The sequence below is a fragment of the Channa argus genome, chromosome 14 (assembly GCF_033026475.1).
Source record: "Channa argus isolate prfri chromosome 14, Channa argus male v1.0, whole genome shotgun sequence".
NCBI lineage: Eukaryota > Metazoa > Chordata > Actinopteri > Anabantiformes > Channidae > Channa > Channa argus.
This window is the reverse complement of record NC_090210.1, coordinates 13,722,238-13,736,790: the sequence shown is the minus strand read 5'-3', so window position 1 is coordinate 13,736,790 and position 14,553 is coordinate 13,722,238. Positions and strand designations below refer to the sequence as shown.

At 36.6% G+C, this 14,553-nt stretch overlaps 1 long non-coding RNA gene across 1 annotated transcript; it reads right to left on the bottom strand.

The window, feature by feature from the left end:
* Nucleotides 1-1,410: 1,410 nt before the first annotated feature.
* Nucleotides 1,411-13,034, bottom strand: LOC137098850 (uncharacterized). Its single transcript, XR_010910660.1, has 7 exons — nucleotides 12,898-13,034; nucleotides 12,196-12,428; nucleotides 11,154-11,189; nucleotides 10,660-10,734; nucleotides 10,223-10,298; nucleotides 10,000-10,126; nucleotides 1,411-8,306 (listed from the first exon to the last, which is right to left on the bottom strand). It is a non-coding gene; the product is annotated as an uncharacterized lncRNA (long non-coding RNA).
* Between the last annotated feature and the right edge of the window lie 1,519 nt (nucleotides 13,035-14,553).

Here is a 14,553-nt window from a genome sequence, read left to right as displayed (position 1 = left end):
TTCCAATATGACACTATATCTTAAGGCACTGGGAATAATTTATCTGCCAATGCAGTTGTACATTTTATCAATCGACCAGTGCAATTTGTAACAAAAAGAGCTGCCAGGTGATTGCATTGCATTTCTTTGCACAGACTCAACTCCTCAGCCTGGTTACACTGTAACTTTCTCAAAAGAATAAATCACTATAACGCCTGGGTCTTCTCCTGAGTAACTCTAAATACCATTTTTGGAATAAAGCTGCACAATCTTTTTGCATATATCAGATTGTTCTTAAAATAAAATTATCAAATCATGCTTTTTTATTAACCACTGTTGGGGCTGAGAGGTGCAGGCTGTGACCACACAATCTCTTCTTTAATCATACAGTAGGCAGTCATTAGGCTTTCACAGTTCTGGCATACAGTAGTTCTGGAACTTTAAATTAACTTGTATTCAAATATTCAAATTGACATATTTATCAGTACCTGTTCTAACTATTTTGTGTTGGTTTTTGTGTCCCACTCAAGGCAAATCCAAACTTTTACTGCATGAAGTGTGCATAAAAATCTAATGCTGTTAGACCTTACCTTACCTTCTGACCTTGCATCATCTGTTCATCTGTTCCTGCCTTCTCCCGTTTCACAACACCTAGATCCTTTTGATGAATAATTAAATTGCTCTAGTGTATTGACTGGCTAATGGTCGCAGATTCAGTGCAGCCTCTCTTTAACATTGTAAAACCAATTCAAAGTAGCAGTAACATTATTCTGTATGTAGTTAGTTATATTCATCATGCACCCACTCTACACTGGTTAAAAGATACTGTTTCAGAGCTAAGAATTCAGCAAATATGCAATATACATTTTTTGTCTTCCATTACACCTAACTTTGCATATTAACAGACCATGGGTGACAAAAGGAAAAAAAAAACAGCAGAAGCAAACCTAAAGTTTGAGGTCATCGATCATAATCAGCCCTTCAGACATCTCGCCCTTATAAAACTAAAGGGAACTCGGAGATGTAAAGTGTTTTAGGCCTGTGCTGAGGATAAAAGGGATCTTGCTTGGCTGCTTCTTCGTTCTACACTGCCAAGAGAGTGTTTGAGGCATTTATGGAATCAGGCTTAGGTTTTTAAAGTACACATGTAGGTGACCAGTAGGATGTTAGTGTGTTGTGTGACGCAGCTTTAAAAATAACAGGCAGAGGGTTCACCATGTACTTTGGTATTGTTAGTAATCTACTTGAAATATATTTGCCCTATGTTGTATTGATCAGCTGGCATGGGGGTTATTTTGAACATCCTAGAACATAAATCTAAACATGCACTCCCCTCAAAATGTATTGGAACCAGGAAGAACACAGTTCCTTTATTTTTGCTGTAGACAGAAAACATTTGTGTTTGACATCAAATGAATATGAGATGAGATGAACATTTCAGCTTTTATTTCCAGGTATTTACATCTGGATCTGATACACAACTTAGAAGATAGCACCTTTTGGTTTGAACACCCATTTTTGATGTGAGCAGAAATATTGGAAGAACAGGATGGCCAGGTTGGGATTTGCCAAAAAGTACAGAAATGAGCCTCAAATTCTAGGACAAAGTTTCACGGACTGACGAGACAAAGATTAACCTTTGTCTGCCAATTTATAGGATGATGCAACTGATCTTGAGATCCTTGACCATCAAGCAGCAAGATAATGACCAAAAACACACTGCCAAAACAAAACAGGAGTTCATCAGATCATACACTTCCAGTTAGTATATTAGTGGTAGTGAACCTGAAGCACTGAATAAATATAAAGAAATTGTGTTAAAAATGGTTCAGTGTTTCGAAGCATTTGACACACTTAAAATGGACACGTCTGCTTGCTAGATCATTAACATTACATGTAACTCATGATAGGAATACAAGCTATAATGCCATTGTTGCAGGGTGAACAAGGGCTTCAAATCATTCTGCCATGATACTACTTTAAAGTTGTTGTTGCTGTGTTGAATAGTCTGCTTTGACCGTAACATCACTAGTTTGTAGTACTTCATGTCACATCTTACTACTGACTACTTACCTCCATGTCTGTAACTTCTGGGTCCACATACAAATCATAACAAATAGAACAGTGTAGATTTTTCAGATAGGTTACTGGTTTGGTAAGGATTTGATGCTCTTAAGTACACTTAAGATAAATGGCTTTCAGCTTGTCCCTTCAGAGGTCGCCTCAAAGGAACGTGTTCCACATGTTGATTCGGCATGAGTTTTTACACTGGATGCCCTTCTGCCACAACCCTCCCATTTTTATCTGGGCTTGGGACCTGCAAGGTGGCCCTTGGTGGCTGGGCGAGGTGTGATGCCAACCTGTCTCTTTCTGCATTCCAAACCAATGCACTGCCAGTTATCCACCAGGCCCCCATGGTTTTAACTACACTAATGAAACTTGCAAATAACTTATTTGTAAAAATGTATTATCCAACAGAACAGGATAAAAAAAAGAAATGTTGGGCAGCTAAAACGTATTAAAGCAACACAGCCAATAGCACTGGAGCAGGGCATGGCCTAGCACAGCACCAAACCAGACACGCCAGACCTAATACACGTGTGGAAAGTAATTACACATTAAAAGCAAAAGTGGATGGTGAATGGAGTTAGTATTATGTATCAATGGCTTGTCCTCATTTACCTGATAACGGCTAATACAATCACACCAGTGGTCAACATATAAGGCCAGGAAAAGTTCGAAGTGAGGACTTAGAAATTAATTCAACTAAATCTCTTGAACTATTTAAAATGCAAAAAGTATGTTTAAACAGTAAGCACATAACAAGGATAGAGAGAGTCAGGAATTAAGCAGGTAAATAATTATTTTGATGTGCATCTACTCACAGGAGATTGGAAATACGTCAGGTCATCATAGACCACAACTCCATTTATACCAGTGTGGATGTGCTCACACTGGACCAAAGAAGTCAAAAATTATAATGTTTATTTTTCTGCGCAGTATCTTACTGCTATACAAATCTTCTGCAGGGTCTGTGATGTTTATTACATGTATGTGATTGTAAATTAAAAACATGCAGTTTACTACAAGTAATGTCAGAATTTAGGTTTTTTGCTTCTTTTGTTAAATGTAATTTGTTCCTGTGCCTTTTGTTTTTTCATCTTGTGTCTGTATGTGTCCTCGCAGTTCTCCTCCCTGACAGCTGAGGCTATCCACCACTGAGTTCCGCCTCAGTCTGTCTCCAGTCCCTCTTGGCTTTCCGTTCCTCAACTGGCACCAGTCAACACACCTGATTCATATCATCCATCTATTCTTGTTTTATAAGGACTTTCATTCCCATTGTTTTTTGCTAATGTGTCTCCCCATGTGTCCAGTTTTCCTATTCTCGTTAGTTTTCCTGACCACCAGCTTTAGAACCTTCTCAGTGCCTTAGTAATTCTTGTAGTTTTTCTTGTTAGTTAGCTATTTGGAATGAGTTAGTCTTGTCGTTTTTGTTAGTTAGTTTTTTTTTCCAAATTGTTTGATAGTTCCTCCTTGTCACGTTTAGTATAAGGACAAACCTAAGTGTAGAGATGGCGAGAGGGAGTAAACTAATAAACAGGTTTATTTAAGGGAAAAAAAACTCGAGACTCAAGATCACTTCCAGCAAAAACACTGACCAGCACTTTGTATGGTTATGTTAATTTAGGTTTTTCTTGCACATTATTCCATGGCTACTTACATTTGATGCAATAACAGTAATGTTCCATCCCGTGTGTGTCTGTATGTCAAGAAACTGACCATGAATGTTAAAGTGATACAAGGGAATGCAATCACTAATACATTTTACTCACTGGAGTAGACGATTCCTTGTCACCAAAGCCATAAACCTGTGTGTGACTAGCAGAAATATAAACTGATTAGCCATTATTACTGGTGGTATTAATGTATTGTTTAAAGACACTGCCCATGTTTACTATAGAAAGAATGTAAAAACAATTTCCTCATTTCCTTCAATCAAGAAATAATAAACATATTTGTTTGTTCAAATGTTTGTTCAAATCTTTTCCATGAAATGGTAAAATTTATCAGTTTCAACATCTAATATGTTGTTTATGTTCAATTGTGAAAACAATATACGTATAATATAAATTATTAATTTTTATTTAACTTTATACATCCTCCTAACTTTTTGGGACTTGTGTAATAACTGCACTCTGAATCCCTTCAGTTATTTTAACACTTATTCAACAGTGAAGGTTCAGTTAAATCCTTTTTTTACTTTAGGGTGAAAAAGTTCAACAAGGCAGTTACCATCTTGCATTACAATGATTTGGTTTTGAACCCTAAAGGCAAAGAATCGCCATCATTTACTTCACAATCCATATGTGTTTAAATCCTGGGTCTCAGGACCACCTGTTGCAGCTGCATCTTGGTCTTCGTGTCCTATCTCTATACTGAAGATGGAGTATCTGCATGTTTGATATGTTTTACATCTCTAATACATCTGATTCCTTTGGTAGCCCAGTAATTATTAACTCTGGATGTGATGTTTGACCCACCCACTGTTAATGGATGGAAAATGTATGCTAACTTCTTTTGGATTATTTTAAGTTTAGTTTACATAGTTTGAAACTCTGTTTAATGCTCCACCACAGCTTAATTATCCATAGAAAAAATGCAAATATTACCCGCATTGTTGCTTGTGTGGTCTTTAGTTAAGGTGCAAAATTTAGTACATTGTTCATCTGTAATTAAAATCTGCAGTACTTTCTGTGCTGTCAATTTGATGATTGAATGACTTTCCAAATTACTGACACAAGTCATACAAGGTATCTTGAAGCAGACTATTACTTTATTCTGACTGCAACACACTATTTTTAACCTCTAGATTACCAGCTTGTTTGAATTGTCCCAGGGCAGGAGCCACTGCAGCTATAGAGACCAGTTGTGGCATGTTTTTGATGAGCAAAGTCACTTACTGTTCCAGTTGGTTGCCAATTAATATCGCAGCTCGGAGAGTGGCTAGCTGCTGAGAGTGATAAGACACCCTGCCAGTTTCTAATTTACCACATAAACATGAGATCCCCTGGGCTCTCACTAGTCTTAATTTAGGCTGTTTCCTGTACCATAGAACAATGGCAATGCCAACATAAAAGTATAAAATTTTGATTAACTTTAATTACGCCAACATAAAAATACTATTTTTATTTAATGCAGTGCAGCTGAGTTTGAATTGATTCACCCTAAAGGAAAGTCTAAGTCTATGGTGTTTTTATTATGGATGCATGGGACATCTCACTGATCCTACAGGCAGCAATCTTTGTTTGATGTCCCCCTTGGTGGGTAATGTTGCATGAAAGATGATGAACAACAAGACCATTCTGCTGAGGACCAACCTGCTAATGAATGCTGTGGATGTTAAATGTGCAGTAAAAACGAAAAAGTCCAAACAGCTAACAATGTCCAACATGCTATTCCTTCTGGTTGAGTCTAGTCCGTATGGGTTTACAAACCCAATCATACATTTCAGAACTTTAAGGGATGCCTTCATCACTTTTGAATTTGCTTCTTTTTTTGAATTTAGTCTTTTTTTACTATCAAGCCTTTAACTTTATTGCTAAATTTCCCGTGATAAACACGATTACCAAGTCCAAACAGTTTAGCTATTTGGAATGGGTAACCACTAACCACTGGTTATAGTGGTTAGCGCTAAACCATGGTAACCACTTTAGCTGTTTATTATTTGAAAATTTATTTACCTGTATTTAGCTAGTTATTAATTGTTAAATCACAATCAATCAAATCAATTCAAATCAAATAAATAAATATTCAAATATACATTGTATAGTCTTTTTGTCTTTTTTACTGCTTTCCATGTGTGACTTACATGTGTAACTAGTATTAAGAGATTGAATATCTCAAAACTGTTTTGGTGCCCTGCAACAATGATAACATTTTCCTCCTGTTTTAATCATTTGACCTATATGAACACAGTCAGTCTCATTTAACAATTCTGACCCCAATATACTTCTGCACTGTACCAGATAAAGTCTTGAGTGGCTATGCAAAAAAAAATTGTCTTTTAATTCAGTAAAAACCTACAAACACTGTTCTACAATATAAAGACAATTTCACAGCTGTGAGGCTGGCCCATGTTGCCCTGGTGATCAGCACTCTCTCTCCTCCCTGATTCCCTCCTGCCTCCTTCCCTCTCCTGGCTCCTAATCAGCCTCACGCTGTTCACCTGTTGGCTTCCCTATATAAACCCTATTCACCAGCTTCCTTCTGCCAGATTGTTCTTCCTGCTTATGCTGAGTGACCAGTCACTCTTTGACTGAAGAATGCTGAATTTTAACTTATCTTTTGGGTTATCAGCTCTGCCTGTGCCTTTTTGGGGGGGGGGGGGATTTTTGTGTTTGCTTTCTGAGCGTTTGTTTTTTCCCTGTAAGAGACAGGGACTTCCTGCGCATTGGCAGTGTTTCCGCAGATTCGCATTTTCTCTCCAACCAGTAAGACACTTTTGTACATTTTGTATACTGACTAAGAACCCTGTGGACTGTCGGTTTAGAAGATTTTGCTCAATACCAAAGAATAAGATTTGTGTTTTAGTTGATGCTTTGTGTTTGTTACTTTCTCTTTTTAGTAGGTCCTTTATTGGCTCCTGTTGTGTTTTGTTCTCCCTGGTATTTCCAGCCACCTTTAGTAATCTTTCTTTTGGGGCTCCTGCTGTCTGCAGTCCTGCAACCTTTGGTTTCTGCTGCACTACTACCTCCAGACCAGTTAGCAATTCTATTGTCCCTAGAAGTTCCAATGTCTCTACCATTACTCACCCTGTCTCTCATCGTCCCTCAGATCGACCTGCTCCCGGCCACCTCCTCTGTGCACTCCTATTCCGTAACGCCACCCCTGCTGTCCCAACTGTTAAACATATCACCAAATAAACTGTTGTTTGCCTTCCTACCCCTCCGTGTTCTGCTCCTTTGTGGGTTCTACAAATTCCTCCCTCTAATAAACACTCCCCAGACCAACTAATACTCCCAAGTCATTTAATATAGTTCCAGCATCCCAAAGTTGTCTTCAGTACAGTCAACAAATTTTGAAACCCAGCATCTTTGTGATCTATAGCAACCTACCAACATAAAAATGTAGCAGTTATATCACTTCTTTCAAATCTCCCACATAGGTTTTTTTTAATTTATTTTTAACCCCCCCCCCCCCAAAACACATTCCTTTCAGGCTTATAAAGGCCTTTCTTTCCACCATTTTTCCACTACTTACTGACATGAAACTTATTTCTCTTTTCTTATAAAGTCCCCTCTGTCCTCACACATGCTTGTGACCCAGTCCTCAAAAAACATGAACTAAAACCTGACACACCCAGCAACTTCAGAGCCATCTCAAACCTTCCTTTTCTATCCAAAATTCTAGACCCACTTCAACTGAAACATTTTATTTAAAAAAACAAACAAACAAAAAAAAAAACAGTTTCAATCTGGACTTAGCTAACAGTACTGTAAGAGCACTGCTCAAAGTTACTAAGCAATGCCTTCTTTCTGCTGACTGGACACCTCAGCATCCTCATCTTCCTCTACCTTAGCTCTGCGTGTCATACCATCAATCACTCCATCTTCCTATCTCTGATGGAATCAACATCAGACACTGCCCTCTCTGGGGCCAAATCCTATGTCTTGAACAAGCAGCAATACATGCGTCAATATCTGTAAATCCTTGACTTCTCCTCTTAAACAAGGTGTCCCCCAAGATTCAGTTCTCGCTCCATTTCTCTTCATCCGCTACCTCTAGTATGTCAAAAATGTTGCCTGTTTTTGTGTTTCCACATTATTCCCATTGTACACAACCTCTACTGATGTCCTATCCTGCAATTCAAGATTCTCCTCACATATGAAGCCCTCCCCAATATGTCTTCATCCTACCTTCATTATACAGTTTGAGACTCCCTTTCTGTTGCCTTTGGGACTAAGCATTGAGCCTGGGGGTGACAGAACTGTCTAATAAAAATTAAAAGTTATGCCACTCTGGATGATTTTGAAAAATACATTTCATACTACCTTAATCAATACTATTTACACAGACCCTATAGTGTGTGTGTGTGTTTATAGTATCAAATCATAGACCTGCCCTCCATCCTTCATTTGTAGCTTAACTTTCTAGACAGTTGTGAAAAAACAAACAAGAAAACAATTTTATTAAAGGGAATGTACAGGAATTAAATGTACAATAATTACTGTAACAGATGTAAAAAGTATCTAAAAACCATTATAATTAAAAGAACTTGCAGCACATCAGTGAGTGATACTTCTGCCCCTGAACCACCCTGACTCCACCTGTAGACAAAAAGAGAAGTGAGATTGGGGAAAGCAGGAGACTATTTAATATATCTATATAATTCAGTATACCAACAAGTAAAAGTAAGGGAAACAGATTTTGGAGCAACATATTTATGATTTTAACATATTAAAACAAACACATTCTCTTTAAGTATTTTACTGTATTATTTTATTTAGGGTAGAGCACAATGTTCTTAGCACACTTTCTATGCCTTAGCCCCAGTGACAGCTATGGCTACAGGCATGTATTTAGATTGTCTATCCCATTCTTGTAACCGCAAAACTTCTTCACCAATTTCACAAATATGGAGATGCAGTCCAGGTAAATTAGGTTATTGTTGCTTTTGGAGAGGGAGTAATATTGGTTAATGGTCTGTACTTGTATAGCACTTTTCTACCTATTGGTACTCAGTGCAACACACACACACACACACACACACGATGCTGCTATGCAGCTGGCCACTCACTGGGAATAACTAAGTTGGGATTCAGTGTCTTGCTCAAGGACACTTTGACATGTGACCGGAGGATCGACCCAACCACTGCAGGATTGGTGGATGACCGCTCTATCCCCAGTAGCAACAAACCTGCACTTTAAAGAATCCTCATCCTTTTTTCCATTCTGAGTTGTGATTAGTATATGTTATGTTAATGACAAATGTTTGTGTGTGAAACTGCAGGCTGTAGAAATACTGTAGTGTGCTGTATTTATAGATGTAACATTCAGATCTGTTCTTTTTTTGTGGAGGAGTTTTAGAACTTTCTTTACAGTATGTATAAAAGCCTGACATAAGCAGTATAGAGGAAGTTGAAAGAAACAGTACATTCCTTTTAATATATGGAACAAATGGTTGGTTTACTTTTCTTTATTTGCATTTGGTGCATGAAAGCTGCAAGCAGTATGCACAGATACAAATTTTGGCCTGCACAAGACCATCTACAGAGGCTCTCATGACCCTTAAAAGGACTTGTGAAATTTGACTGGGGGATTTGACCCAGTTTGCCTTGTGGATACCAACATGAAAATGTAGAAGCTTCTATATGAAGTAGTTTTAAGGTTGAGCAGTCAAACTAGTGCTGTTTAACAATACAAAATGTTGATCAGAATACTAAAAAAATGTCAGTCTAACATGACCCTGGCTTCAACATTACATTGTAAACTCGTAAATGAAATGGTCTGGAAGATATTCCTCTTGTGTTAAATGAGCAATGTAAAGGACCAGGTGTTGTTAGAGACACAGCAGTATAGTCCTGTCTTTTCACCTGCTGTACACACCTCCTACTAGTATTGAGCTAGTCTGGAGCTTGTCGAACATTCACAAGTCCTTGTGATAAAAAGTAAATGGCAAACTGCAAAGTAAAACTAAAGTAAAAAGACAAACATGTTTTAACTTTTACTTTTAAGAGCATAAGATCGTCACTTTTTCTAAATCTTTGCCTATATTTATTGTAAAACCATTAAAAAATTATAGATTTAATTTTAAGATGGACAGTTTCAGGTAATGTTATACATACATTTTGAAATTAACCTGAAATATGTACTAAAGCAGTAATACCAGTGCTTAAAGGTACTCATCATTACTTTTAATCCAAGGTGAATTTTACTCTATTTTAGTATTTAAGGAAGTGCATCGCCATTACTTTAGTTCTTTATACTAAAATGCAATGTGAAATATTTCTTTGCACTTACTGCGTCATTCTGTTGGATGTTTCACGCAAACATAGAGGACAGCGAGTCAGCTGTGCGTGATGTACACCATCATACACAGGTCCATAAAAAACAAACGCAGGGATTTCCCTCTGCTGACGTATCTCATCTGTAAACAGTTAAATACTGATTTTAGTAAATTAAACTCGGAAAAACGAAACTGTAGGTGATTCCCATGCTTTAAAGATAATCTGTACTCATTTACCTGAGCTCTGCTGCCACAGTCTTCTACTTGTCGAGCTGTCTAGTGATGATGCTTGATCTCGATGCCAGCTACTACTCTGGGGGGGGGGGGGGGGGGGGGTCAGGGAGATAGAACAGAAGAGTTATTAAAAGTATAGAGTCCCTCTCACTCTTCCCCTTTTCTTCTGAAAATGTTTACATTTAAGTTTGCAACAAGGGAAAACATAGACTTTAACTGGACTGACTGTGGGTAATTGTCTCTATACGGGTTTACAACTAAGAACATTAGGGCTTGAGACACTGGGATTTGTTGTAGGAAACTGACTGTGCTCTTCTAAAGTTTTACATACATAGTGTTTTTATAGACAAATGGTCCTGTGGGTCATATGGGAGGAACAAGGTATATGGGGTTATAAGTTGGAGGGCTGTCGCTGCTCATTCTAGTGTGTACATACTTACAAAATTTACGGGATAATCCAGAGTATCATACACCACTCGTCCATTTCTACCAGTAGGGTCTGTCTCACATTGGACCTAAAAAGTAAAGGACAAGAAGGAGAGCAGGAGTCAACATTTATTTTATTGTGAAGCAAATAGACACTTAAAATATCATTTTTCTATTCTTTATTTTTCTCCCTAAAGCCACTGAAAATTTTATAAAACTGTTATATTTGCTGTATTATGCCAAATGAAAACTTTGTAGTTGAGCCATTGTGATGTAATCTACTAAAGTAACAATAGATTGACAGGTTTGTAGAAATTATGAAAATGGTAACGTGTGATCAAACTAATAGTGCTAAACTTAAAATTATTCAAATAATTTCACCAAGTAATTATCTGTCAGTCAACTAGCAAGTCAAAAAGAAAAGACTCAGGGAAAGTACAAGTATTTTGGTAAATATACTGTATTCCACGTACACCACTGCCCAAAATGTTGGGTACATCGTGCTTACCGGAAGAGCCAACTCCTGTTGTTCATCGGAACGTGCCTAAATAGGAAACAACAACAGTGGTATTTTATATTAGAAGTACAAGCTTGTTGTTTAACCTCTTTATTCCTAAGAGTTATTACATTAAAAGAGGCGTTTCAGTTTAACTCTAAAGAAAAACATGTTCTGCCATGTTTGACTCTACATTTTCCATATGATACGACAAACACGGCATGGATGATTTCTAAACTAGTCCATGCTAAATAAAGAAACTCCTCATTAACTGGAACTGGACTAGAAAAGCAAGTTCTTTATTGAAGAGCTGCCATAAGACTAGCATCTTCAACGAATTAAACAGGTACAATGGCTCACAGGCTAACCGGTTTCTTGACGACATCATCAACATGCTGAATCACTTTAATCGTGTCAGTGGCGTTCTGAGCAAGACAAACCAATAAAATATCACCAGAAATCTCACCATTTTCAGCACAGACTTTAAGCTCCTCGCGATTTAAAGCTTATTTTAATCACTACTACTGTCCAATGTTTCGGCTTAGCTCATTTACAGGAAATACTTTTTTAGTTGCACTTTTAGTTGGCTGTTCTCAGACTGTATCGCGAGAATAACTCCTAGTAGTGCAAGTGCGACACCTAGTAGTACAAATACATAAAGTACATTTACTTTTCTTTCCATTGTTAATCTGACCCTGGTTTAAAATACACAGGTAAATGATCGTGTTTGGTAGTGTATTAAATAAATGAAGTATTGTAACATTTATAACACATACGCTGAAGGTTGGTGGAAGGATTGTAATACGATTTTTGTCATTCTCTAATGACTGTATATGTTTCAACCCACTTGATTCTGTATCAATATGTGTTAGGAACAGAGCTGCCATTGCTTTTCAAGTTCTTTAAAAGGTTCTTATAACAGCAGCTACAGTTGTTTCTACTAAGTCTAAATATATGGCCATTTGCAATATATAATAAACACCTTGATGTACCTCTGAATCAAATATTAAATGGATAACCCCTCAGAAATTGATAGTGGAGACTGTCAGCTTACCTGGGTTGTTGAGCTGAATCTATACGATACTGTTTCCAAGTGACTGATAATGCAAAGCTATGTAAAAAGAATGTCCAGTGTTGCTCCGTTTTTGTTCCTTCCAGAGGAATAAAAGTCTTTTTTGTTTTTTGTAGTTGCAAAAAAAACATAAAAAATATTTTAAAAAATTCACATTTCACAGAAGTTTATTGAAGATAAAGGATATATGTCGAGTCCATTCCTTTTGGGTCTGTCTGTCAAAAAGGAAATACAATTTTGTTTAAAACGTTTAATTTGCTTTTAACATCCTTTAGCTGTTTCTGAAGCTGAACCCAGTCTATACTTATTAGGCGCACATGGATATGTTCAGTCCACAAATGTGAGTCATTAAATCTCTGCAAGTTACTCCTCCTTAACACCCAGCCTTCAGGTTTTACTGTATATCCATAGGACACTACTATAACTAATTCTCCTGTACAGAATGGCTACAATTCCATATAACTTTGTTAATGCAAGTGAGACATGCTACAGTATGTGACTATTACAATGAAACTCATTTTTAAAATTCTTTGTTACTGAATAGTGCAAAAATGTCCCTCTAAACTCTTCAGTGGTAATGAGCTGTTTAATTATATCCATGTATTCCATCATTCCTAAAATACAACAAAGATTACACAGATAAATATAATTTTGCGTATTTTTCATTATATTCAAATTATTTACCTCATACAGAGTCCCAGTGACACTGTCAGTGTCTAAAAGCCTTGTCTTTGGAATGTTGGGTTTGTCAAAGTTTTGTCAGTTATCATGCACAACTAGTTCAACCACTATGACTGAAAGGAGTGTTGGCAATGTCACTACCTTCCTGCTTTCTTTCATTTTGAAACAATCACTGAGATTCCCCAAAGCAAAGACATACTTGTCTTAGCCTCCTTCCTTCCTTCCTTCTAAAAAAAAAAAAAAACAACCAAAAAAACAATGTGACTTATATTCTAATAGGCTCTTCAATGAGTGGACATCTGTGCTAGATGAAATTCCTTCAAGGCATTTCTAAGTTATAGATGACAATAATAGGGCCGACACAAAGTAACCTGGACCTCTAACCACATATTTCACAACTTTATTTTACTTACTATATATTTTACTTCACTGTGGGGTAGAGCTAAGAATCAATGATTCCAGTTGAGTAAAGGTTTTAAATCAGTTGCCATGTGTGGTCAAATGAAACTACAAGGAACGTTTCTCTGAGCTCACCTGAAGCCTTGAAAAAGAAAAGATCAAATCATATGACTGGGTCAATACTAATTATTCATAATGTGGTAAATTAAAGGTACAAGTAAGCTGTGCTGCCTGAAAACATAATCGTGACTACAGTACAGTTAATTTCAGCCAGTAGAGTCATGTAAATAATACACACCTTAAAAGAAATGTAATGAGCAGTATAAAAACATCCAGTATACAATTAGAACTAAACGTAGTGAGTAACTAAGTACATTTACTAAAGAACTGTACTTAAGTACAAATTTAGATTACTACTTTGAAGGTGTTTTCATTTTAGGTTAATTTTACTCCACTACAATGATTTTATAGTTTTAGTTGTTAGTTAAAAATTTTTTCTCCTTAAAGGTTAATCAAATAATTATTTAATCATTTTTATAAATGTCATTTGGCATAGTTTTAACTTTCAAGGGGAATAGGCTTGGCTATTACCATCATCAAAATTACTATTTAAAATACACTGCTTTTTTGTGAAGTATTTTTCATTTTACTCTTTGTACTTTTTAGCTTTGTACTTAACTTTAAGGGAAAATAATCTGTACATCTATGTTTATTAGAGTATGTTTCTAGGCAAATACTTGCACCTTGCCCTACGTTTTCAGATAGTATACTTGAATCCCGGTGTAGACAGTTGAAATTGTTTTGACTAGTTAAACTTTGCAGCTGGACACTTACAGATTAAACACATTAACAATTGTTCAATGAGAAGAAAAAAGGTTGGTGTGATTTCAAATATTTTATAAAGATAAATTTCTTTTTGTGAAAAAAGTCAAAATAGACAATTTAATAATTTAAAGTTGCCATTTTACATGCATGGATGGATTATGAGAAAACAGACACCTTCTCCCCCCAAACTTAGTGGAGGATTTGAAAAACTATTACAAACATTTGTTTAGCATGCCTTTGTGGTTGTTTTCTTTCTTTGCAGACTCTTTAAAAAAAAGTTAGAGTCTGCAGTTGTATGTTTTTGTACCAACTTTTTGTCCTCTTGCATCCGTTAGGGATCACTTCTGATTGTCTTTTAAATTAGTTTTATGGCTTTTAAACAAGAAACTGTCACTTCATACACAGGCTTTGTGCCTAGAGCACCCCCCCCTTAAT